Genomic DNA, 11,254 nt, shown 5'->3' with positions numbered 1-11,254 from the left:
AGTAGATTACTTAATCTCTTTCCATGACTTCTAAGCCACAATGGTTAAGTCCGGCGCTGCCGTTTTGTGTTTGTAAAATGTTTTACAATGTTTCGAATGTTCCGTCAGAGTTAAAGATAGTTTACTTTCTAGTCCAAACCTTCCACAGAACAAAGGGGAATGGGAGCGGGCAGGGTTTAATAAATTTAAACGACAGTCCAGCGCTCAGCCAGCCATCCGTAGTGTGAACACTACTCTTGTGTTTTCTCGTGGACTATCCGCAGAAATATGAGAGTGATCTTTCCTTTACTTCTTGTTTAAACTCTTGTTGGAAGAAGAGAATTATATATATAGATTGGTTGACAACTGCGATCTTTCAATAAGGCATTGTTTTTTTTTATCTCTAAAACTCACTTCATTTTCTTACATTTTAGTAAGTAAAAGTAAAGTTTCCCTTTTCACACCATGCAAGCTATATGGCATATGATGTAAAGGTAATCTGTTTCTGTAGCCTATGGTTAACGAGGGTGTCATTTATCCAGCACAATGTCCAACCGCCTTTACTTTTCCACAACTAATGTCAGGAAACTATTAGAGCTGGGTGGACTTAGAGGCGCCCAAAGATCCCGAAATTAAAAATCCCAGACTTCACCAGGATTCTAATCCGGAATCCTCGGTTCAGAAGTTAAGCGCTTTACCGCTCAGGTTTTATTTAAATCTCCATTACATTTCTTCATATCGCCTTTCCTTTCTATTTTTATCTTATTGAATTGCTTTTCTTTTTGAAAAAAAAAAATTTTTCGTTCACAAAATATTTATTGGTTTTAGTATTGCAAAAATGTTGCCTATGCACATACACTTATGGTGCGAACATGTGCCCTGTTCAGCATTGGGGATGAGCTAATTGATTATATTTTGAAGTAGAGACAGTTGAGATCTTGCTTAAAAAGTCTGAGCTGTCTGGAACTAAAAGCCTTCCTTTGTACTGCCTGAATTAGGGACCTGGAGAGACACTGGGATGGGTGTGGTTGGTTTGTAACATAACTAAAGACGTATCCCCTTCGGTCTGTTTTGTAATTTTTAATAAACACATCTTTAACAATTGTCACTCGTTGAATTGCCACCCATTTTTTTTTTCTGTATTTGCCCTGCAAATGGCAATAAATTAAGTTAGTACAAAGGCCTTTAAAGCAATATTTATTTATACTAACATGGATTTCCCTTTTAAAATGTAAATTTCAAATTAATGCCAAACTTTTAAATAAAAGTGTATCTCTTAAAATGTTAAAGTTGGCAGACCAAAAGCACAAGAAACAAAGTTGGTAGATTAAACATTGACCCAGTTGAGGGAAGTTACCCATAACAGAGTGCTGTTGCTGCCATATTACATGATGAACTAGAAACTAGTATTTGTTACCATTGTAAGGATGTGTAGCTATAATCCAACTTTTAGTGAATCTCTTATAGGTTTGATATTATATTAGTTTAAGTGTGGAAGTGTTAATTTAAATTAAAATGAAACTCCATTTGTGGCATACATTTTTATAACAAAAAATAAATATAAAAATAAAATATTACGATTATTGATCCAACAATTTAGAGCTTATGTTTCCTTTTAATTTGATTAAATTTTGAATTAAATCAGAACAAATCTAAATACTTTTTTTCTAAAGTTTCAAAATTACTAGATGTCTCCAGTGCATTTTCTGCCAAATATTGATACATTAAAACACATACATATTTATGTATTCAAATTTATTAAAAGCAATAAAAGTACAGCCTTTTTTTTTATGAAATTCAAAATCTCTTTAATCATCTGGATTACATAATAGCACACAGTATTAAATAGTTGCAGTATTCATATCATACAGAATAAAGACATTTTAAATATCAAAGACAACAATATTGACATAATTGCATTACATGAGATTATCCACAAAGAAAATATGCAAATAGATTCTAAATAAAGATTTTTTTTCAGTATTTCCAGGTGTAATTATTGCTCGCGTTAATGAAGAATTAATGTGAAATTTACTTAGAGATGCAGGTTGGTATACTTGTTGCTAATGTTTTTTTTTCCTTATTTACTTTGCAGTGTATTTTGTTTTGCCTCCTTGTTACTTTTTATTTTTAGGATGAGTTAGTAACTTTTCATTTTATCTACCCACAAAGTAAGGACTGAAGAAGAATAAAGAAATATAATTTTTAAAAAGGTAAAAAAACGGAATAGAAAGTGCTTTTTGTATTAATATACAAGGTTGTTTTATTTAAACCTTCTTTAATAAATTAAGGCTGTGAGAGAAGGAAATCTGAAAGTAAACACAATTATGGATAATACTGTTGTCAGAATGTCAATGTTTACATGCTGTTGTCATGTATCATTACAAACTGTACTGCTTTATCATTTCATCTTGTATATTATATAAACTAGCATATGGGCCCAGTAGATGGGCATGCTCTTGTTTTATGATTTTAATATTTGGCATGGGCGTAGCCAGGATTTTTTTTCGGGGAGGGTTTGGGGGGGGTCCGAAAAAAAATTATATATAGATATATATGTGTGTGTGTACATAATTAATCTTTTGACCCTTTCGGAAGACGTTTATTGTTTATTGTAGACTCCCCGCCCTTGCTAGCGAAGGGGTCTGGGGGAGTTCGCAGCGCTCCCCCAGCGCGGGTCGAAGCCCCGCCGCCGAGCACTATTTCTGGTATTGAAAGCCAACAAAATGCATATTCTGAGGTATCTACAGTGCATTATCTTGCTATTAAAAAGTTTTATTTCAAAAACCTAATGTGCTATTCGTACTGACTTAGACCCTCTCGCGCCGTTCGGCGCATTTTCCGGCAAGCTTTTCCGCAACTCTCATTTTGTCGGAAAACATGTCCCGCAAAACCTCATGCGACGCTCTGTCACAACCTTACTAAGGATTCGACTCCCAGTTCGGCATATGATTTCTTTGATTTAGACCCGATCTCTATGACTGACTCCTAAAATTTGTCTTAGCCATCTTTGTTGAGACACATTCAATGATTTTCAATTTCGACAGAAGACTATTCACACTTAATTAATGGAGCCCAAGCCACTGTTAGATATTTGTAACCTTTCTTGATTACGCTCTTGGAATTACATGCCTGTATTTCGCTTTAGATTTTATATCGAAAAGGAAAGTTTTTTCGTTAAATCATCTGTTGAGGGGTTTTAAACTAAATAATCTCTGGGTTTTTTTTTGTTTTGTTTTTAATTCAAAACGCCATTTAGCTACGACCATAAAATTTGGTGACTGTAGTTTGCTTTAAAATAATATTGAAGAGAGAGGTTTTCAACTCTAAATGCTCTGTAGGGGAATTTTAAACTCAAAACCATCTAAAGGGGTTTTAAACTTTAAAGAAAAAGCCATTTGGAGGAGGGGGATTTAAACTCAAAACCCCTTTGGCTAAGCTCATAGATTTTATAGTGTGTAATTTGCTTTTTTTTATATTGAATAGGTACTTTTTAGCTTCAAACCCCAACTGGAAAGGGGAGGGGGGTTAAACTCAAAACACCTTTTGCTACGCTCATAGAATTTTGAGTGTGTAATTTGCTTTTTGTATATTGAAGATGGGGTTATCGTAAATTTTGGATGGGGTTTTAAAATCAAAATCTTCCTCAACTGTGCTGTTGGAATTTGGGGATTGTTGTTTGCATTTTTTTTTGTTTTGTTTTATAGAAGAGGGAGATTTAACTGCAAAAACCTCTGGTAGGGGGTTTAAAATTCAAAACACCCTGTAGGGGGTTTTAAACTTAAAGCCCCCTGGTAGAGGGATTTGTATCTCAAAACTACCTCGGCTGTGCTGTGGTAAGTGATGATTTAGTATTAAAATCTCACCTAAAATAAACAAAATAAAAGCAAAAATCAGTCACTTAATTCCGTCCCCCCCCCTGCGGGGGGAGGGGGATTTCATTTTGGTGGGGGGGTTGAACCCCAAGAACCCCCCTGGCTACGCCCATGATATTAGGTCAAGTGAGCTATCTACAAGCAGAAGAGCTAGTTACACATTCAAAAGTTAAAGTTGAAATATCAGAAAATATCAAAATTTAAAGTTGCAATATCAGAAGTAATATTTGCAATACCTGCTGTTTCATAAAGAATGACCAATCCTTAACTTTATCACATTAAAAAACATAGTAAAGCACATAAATATTTTCTGCACTAAGGCACTGTAATGACTTAATTTTAATATAATTATTTTAATATAAAATTACAAAAGAAAGTAATAAAAAAGCTGTTTACAAGAAAAAAAATATATTATTTACACTACAGAATTAAAGTTATTTGTCAAGTGTCAGAAGCTAAAGTTATAGTACCAACTGTTTAATGAGGAATGGCTGAATGAAAAAAAAAATCATCTTATTAAATCCACATTTGTTATCACATAAAGATAAAAGGCAATACTAAATTTGGGAGCTGGACTTACCAAATTTACATAGAAATTTTTTAAAAGTTCAACAGAAAAAAACCAAGTACATTAATAAAATCAACTTTTAAGTCTTCTATGACGCATTCACCTTTGTTGTTTTTCTTTTACATGGTATGCTGATCTGTTAAAGTTGAAATACAAACATTAGTTATGTTTTTAACACTTAAACTGACATAAGAATATACGCTAACCATAAATCACTGTTTAAGTTCATTTTAATTAATGAATTACAATGCAACCTATAAACATAAATCTATCAAGCCACATTTGCAAGATGCTTCACACATTGTAAAAACTAGCTTTACAGATGATAAAGGGATGACTTCCATCATAGCATAAATTTATGTTACATGATTTTACTTTAAAATATTTAAGCAAAAAGGACCTTCAAAAATGTATCATTTTCCTGAAAGTTGTCTGCAATATTACCCGTAAGTTTTTTTTATTTTTTGAATAAGAAGAAGAAGGAAGTTTACAAATGGGTTTCTGATTTGATTTACCTGTCATAGAGTTCATTTTTTTTTAAACTTTTGTACATCGTCATGTAGGTACATTTTAAGGTACACAAAAAAGGACTGTGAGGAGACATCTAACTTAATCTTGCAATAATTATACCCATTAAATACATTTGTGTGCTATCTTTAACTCCATTGTCCCTCACATAGTAATATTGGCCAGTGCTATTAGCAGCATTATGAGATTTATTTTGACTTAGGTTTTGTCTCGAGTCACATTTTTTTTCTACATTAATATGTCTTACTAAAATGAAAAGTACTTTTAGATACACTGAGAATTAACATCTGAATCTCAGAATGCAGAAAACATTTGGCCCAACTAAAGGTACTTAAGAAGCTGTTCCAAACCTCCTGTTGGCTGCAGGGGGAGCCTAAAAACTTCCCAATGCTATCATTTCATTTATTCTATAGAAAATATTGCCCCCCTGGAATCTATGGATTGTTTTCCTAAATCCTAGCATCTGAATTCATTTTTTGACTTTCACTTGAGAAAACCTGATTGGTGCCATATTAAGAATTTTCCTCACTAGGTATTGTATTATAATAAATGAATGTAACTGATGGAGTTGTTGTAAGGAATTAAATTTACTGTTGAGGGGAAGGCAGGGCTTTCTAGCCTTGCTAGCAATAGTCTAGGAAACTCTAAAATAAAACTTAAAGTTATCAGCCTTTCACAACTATCTCAGACCACTGAGCCACTGTGTCATTTAGCCTAAACAGTGGTTAAGGTATGCACAATCCACATACCACTTTAAAAATACCTAGCACATGCTGAATAACTTTCAGTTTTTCACAAAGCAAGCTTAAAGGAGGATGGCTCAACATAGGTGCAATTTTGTCTTTACTTGCTTAGAGGAAAGTTGATAATAGCAGATAGCCTCTGAAAGACAGATGCAGAGCTCTCACAAAAGCCAAGTGACACACATAAAAGGTTCAGAGAAAAGCCCTTGTCAGTAGAAGACAGGCATAGAAGATTTAAGAAATTAAATAGACCATGTCAGACTTATTATCATAAGTATTTTAAACGTACAGGTGTAAGTATTTTAAAATATATAATTTTTATTTTTATAGATTTTTATTTCATAACTACTTTTAAGATTTGCCATCTAAGCTGTGTTACCAAATAAATAAACATTTAAAAGTAAAGTACCCTTTTCAGATGATGTAAAGGTTATCTGTTTCTATGGCCAATGGTTACCAGGGTGTTATATGGCCAGCACAACCATAAGCTGGTTCCCTTTCACAAGCTTACGTAACCTATTCAATATGAGTTGGGTGGACTCAGGGGTGCCCTAGAAATTAAGAGATGATTGAAATTCCAAGTCTTCATAGAGATTCAAGCTTGTGGCCTCCCAGTTTAGAGACCAAGCACTTTATCACATTGCCACCATGCCCCTAAATTAACCTTAATATCAGAAACAGAGTCAATTTAAACATCTATATAAAAAATGTGCATTCAATCCCATTTTTTAAAATTTATGCTATATTCATTTTCAATAATCAACACACATACCTTTTTTTTGTAACATAAGATAAAGATAATCAAGAATATAATCATTGCAACGCCAAAACATGGTATGCCGGCCTTCAACCAGACTGTTTAAAAAAAGAGATTTTTAAAATAAAAACAATAGTATATAGTGTAAATTGCTTTGCAACAGTAAAAACATCAAATTTGAATTAGTTTTAAAACATACGATATTCAATTACATTTTCAAAAGCTCAAAGTTAACCCCGATAGTTACTTTTGGACCCACTAAGTATGCATTCAATAAATTTATCTTGAAATTTAACCAAAACTTACACAACAAGCAAAAAAAAAAACAAGATTACAAAGGGACTTTGTGTTGCCACACAAACTTAGAGGAGGCCGCCGTGGGAGACGGATCCCTGTCGGATCCGCATATTCGCTGGTCGACTGAGGATGGCATCGAGCAGGGTATGAAACCGAGACCGTAGAGATAAGCAGTCCTGCGCGCTAACCGCACGACCAGGCATTGCTCTAATTGATTGATTGTTGATTTGAGGCACATCGGCACAATTTAGGCCATGTCGTGCCTGCAGTCCCTTAAGGACTACTCTCTCTCTAAACAACAAGGGCCAGATTCTATACAGTAATATAATTAAAATTAAGGTCTATTCACAGTTAAAATAGTAAAGGTAGTAAAAATTTAAATATTTGGTAAAAATCTAATGTAAATAGTGCATGTTCACAATTTCAGAAATCAGATCTTCGTAGATAGCCCCACTTCCCGAATAAAGCCCAGTACATTCCCAGGGTCGATATTATTAAATAGTGTTTTTAGATTAGTGGCTCTAAAATGTTTCGCCCTGACATCCTGGTATCTGGGGCAATCAACGAGGATATGTTCCACGGTAAGGCGAGAGTCACAGTACTCGCAAAGTGGGGGCTCCTCTCTCTTCAGTACAAAAGAGTGCGTGATGTAGGTGTGGCCGATCCTAAGTCTGGACATGGTTGCGCTACCACGCCTTGTCAGACCCTTAGATGTGGGCCGCCACCTGACATCCGCCACAATCTGCCTGAGTTTACTGTGAGTCTCAGCCTCCCATCGGTTCTGCCACTCTCGATAGGTGGCAGAGGCAATACTTTGTCTCAGGTCCGAGTAGGGAATTTGGGTTCCTGACACCGCATGATTTAGGGCTCTCTTTGCTTCTCTGTCTGCGGCTTCGTTTCCCTCAATGCCAACATGGGAGGGGACCCAGATGAAGGTGACATCCCTACGGTCGGCTGTTATTAGGTCCAACAGCTTCAGGCTCTTATGTACCAATGGGATGTCAGTCTTCATCCGCCCCAAAGCTTGCAATGCAGATTTGGAGTCGGAGCAGATTATAAATTTACTCCTTTCTGATGCTTTTACGGCCATATGTGCAAGCAATATTGCGTGCAATTCGGCCGTAAAGATGGAGCAGCCATCGGGGAGTCTACGGGAGATTGTTTTGTTCCGAAAGGAGCAGGCACACGCGACCTTTCCCTCCATTTTGGATCCGTCTGTGTAGATGGTGCCACAATCTCCGTAGCTCTCCTGCAGTTCCCTAAAGTGGACTTGTAGTATGCTTGGGTCTGTATTTTCTTTTTTGAAATTAAGGAGGGATAAATTTAATTTGGGTTTATTCATTAGCCAAGGAGGATTCTGAGGGGTTTCTATTTTAGAGATTTGGTCAATGGGTGGGGTTAAATTTTGGATGGGTTCTCTCATTCGAAGGCCCAGCGGCTGTATGACGTTAGGCCTTCGATTGTATAATTCTACCTCTGTGGGGTTAAATATGGAGTCAAAAGCAGGGTTCGTGGGGTTGGATTTTAGCTTGACTATATACTGCATTGCAAGCTTTTTCATTCTTATATCCATGGGGAGTTCTCCAGCCTCCACATGGAGACTTGGGATAGGTGATGTACGAAACGCGCCGAGACAGAGACGCAGGGCAGCATTTTGTATTGGTTCCAGTATTTTTAGGTACGACTTCCTTGCTGCTCCATATATTATGGATCCGTAGTCTAGCTTGGATCGAATTAGACTCCGATAGAGCAGCAGCAAGGTATCTCTGTCAGCTCCCCAGTCCGTATGGCTGAGTACTCTTAGTATGTTTAATGACTTTTGGCATTTCTTCTTAAGTTCCTTAATGTGGGGGAGAAAATTAAATTTGGAATCTAAGGTGAGGCCTAAAAATTTTGTAGTTTTCACGACAGGGATCTTCTTTTTGTGTATAAATAGTTCAGGGTCTGGGTGGAGTCCCCTTAGATTACAAAAATGCATACTAACTGTTTTGGAGTCTGAGAATTTGAAACCATTATAGTTTGCCCAACCCTGAATTTTGTTTAAACATAACTGTAATTTCCTTTCTAAGGTGTTCATGTTTTTCCCATAAGTAAGAATGACAAAGTCATCAACATACAAAGAGCACTCTATGCCAGGGGACAGCGCATTTATGATGCTATTTATTTTAATGTTGAACAGGGTGACTGACAGAATGCTGCCCTGGGGTACACCCATTTCCTGGTCATGAGTGTCAGAAGCGGAGTTGCCCACTCGAACCTGAAATTTTCGATCTTTCAGGAATTCCTCCACAAAACGGGGGAGGTGTCCCTTAAGCCCCATAAGCGCCAGGTCACGTAGAATGCCATGTTTCCAGGTTGTGTCATAGGCCTTTTCTATATCGAAGAATACAGCTACTAGATGTTCTCTTCTGAGTAATGCATTTCTAATATAAGCTTCCAGCCTTACCAGGTGGTCAGTTGTTGTCCGCCCCTGCCGGAATCCGCACTGGTAGTTTGAGATCACTTTATTCCTTTCCAGGTACCAGACCAGCCTACTGTTAATCATTCTTTCCATGGTTTTGCAGATGCAGCTTGTTAGTGCTATTGGTCGATAGTTAGCTGGGTCAGAGCCGTCTCTTCCCGGTTTAGGTATCGGTATAACTGTGGCTTTCCTCCAGCTGTTTGGGAAAGCGCCTGTTTGCCACACACAGTTATAGACCCCTAGCAGGACTGCCAATGAGGGTTCGGGAAGGTGCTTGAGGAACTGGTAATGGATTTCGTCTTCTCCAGGCGCTGTGTCATGTGACTTGTCCAGCGATTCCCTCAGTTCCTCAAGCGAGAACGGTTTGTTGTAGTCTTCATTGTTCTCTGACCTGAAATCAATGGGGTGTCTTTCCTCCCTGGTTTTGACTTTTTGGAACTCTGGCGTGTAGTGTGCAGTGGATGATTTTTCTGCTATTGAGGATGCAAGGCAGTCAGCTATTTCTCTGGGGGACGTGACAGTTCGTCCTTGGTTTTTCAAATGCCCTATTGCATTTGATTCTTTCCCTTTGATTCGCCTTACTGCCTTCCAAACCGCTCTAGCAGAAGTTTTGGCATCCAGACTGCCGACAAAACTTCTCCAGGAATTCCTTTTGGCTGACCGTATGGTTTGTCTAGCCTTTGCTCTAGCTATCCTGAATAGCTTTAGGTTTTCCTGGGAAGGATTCTTTATAAATGCAGCCAGTCGTTTTTTCCTATAACCAATAGCACTTTTGCAAGCTGTATCAAACCATGGTTTGCTAGGCCGTTTTGGATTTGCAGAGGTTAGGGGTACAACTTTCCTGGCTATACTTAGTAGCTTGCTAGCAAAGGTATCAGCTTGGTTCTGTTCATGGAGGATATTTTCTGTGATATCCTCAGAGCATCTTTTTTGGAATTGTTCCCAATCGGCCTTATTCAGTTTCCACCGCTGAGGTCGTCCCAATGAAGGGAGATTGTTAGTAATGATGATTGGGAAGTGATCACTTCCCCGTAGATCATTGCTAACTGACCATTTAAAATCGTCCAGAAGTCCGGGGACGCATACGGTGAGGTCAATGCATGTGAATGATCCAGTTCCTGGGTGCAAGTAGGTCGGTGATGCATCATTAAGTATGCATAAATCATGTTGGAGGAAGATATCCTCCAGCATACGACCTCTTGTGTCGGTATTGTTGGATCCCCACATGGTGTTATGGGCATTGAAATCCCCAAGGGTTAAATAAGGCCGGGGGAGTTGTTTCAATAGGTCCTCCATGTCTGTTCGGTTTAATGGAGCGCCTGGTGGTAGATACAGGCTGCAGCAAGTGATAACCTTGTGAAGGGTTATCCTAGCTGCTACGGCCTGTAGTGTGGTCTGTAGTTCTACCCTCTCATGGGGGATGCTATCCTTCACAAGGATACAGACTCCACCTGATGCTCTCTCTGCATCCTCAACATTCTTGGTGTAAGCACGGTAGCTTCGGAAGCTGATGCAATCTTTTAGAAATGTTTCCTGTAAGCAGACAGCTACAGGAGTCTCAGAGTCCATCAGTAGCTGCATTTCCTCGTAATTGGCCTTGAGGCCTCTACAATTCCACTGTACAATTCTGGAATCCATGGCTTATTCTAGATGACCTACTTGGAGCTATTTGGCCTTGGGAGGCCCCCGGAGGGGTTTCCCTTTATTCCAGTGACCTTGGTATTTTTATTCTTGGGTTTGGATGGAGAGGAGGACAACCCCCTTTTGGGGGAAGTCTTTCTCTCTGGAGAGGGGAGATCCCTCTGGTTAGAGCGGAGGTTATTTCCTCCTCTCTCACCTCGGGCATCCTCTCCGCTTTGATTTCTCCCCTTAGGGAGTTGGTCAACCTCTAACTCAGTAGAGGTTGGGGTGTCTGGCTGGGTTCTCTGAGGAGAACCTGTGTCAGACATGATGTCTCCGGGTTCTCCCGAAGTATTGGTTTTGACATGCTGCTCAGTCTCCATGCTCTCATCAGCGAGCACAGAGAACCTGTTCTTTAGCATGACA

The sequence above is a fragment of the Biomphalaria glabrata genome, chromosome 14 (assembly GCF_947242115.1).
Source record: "Biomphalaria glabrata chromosome 14, xgBioGlab47.1, whole genome shotgun sequence".
In the NCBI taxonomy this organism is placed as follows: Eukaryota; Metazoa; Mollusca; class Gastropoda; family Planorbidae; genus Biomphalaria; species Biomphalaria glabrata.
This window is presented reverse-complemented; position numbering follows the sequence as displayed.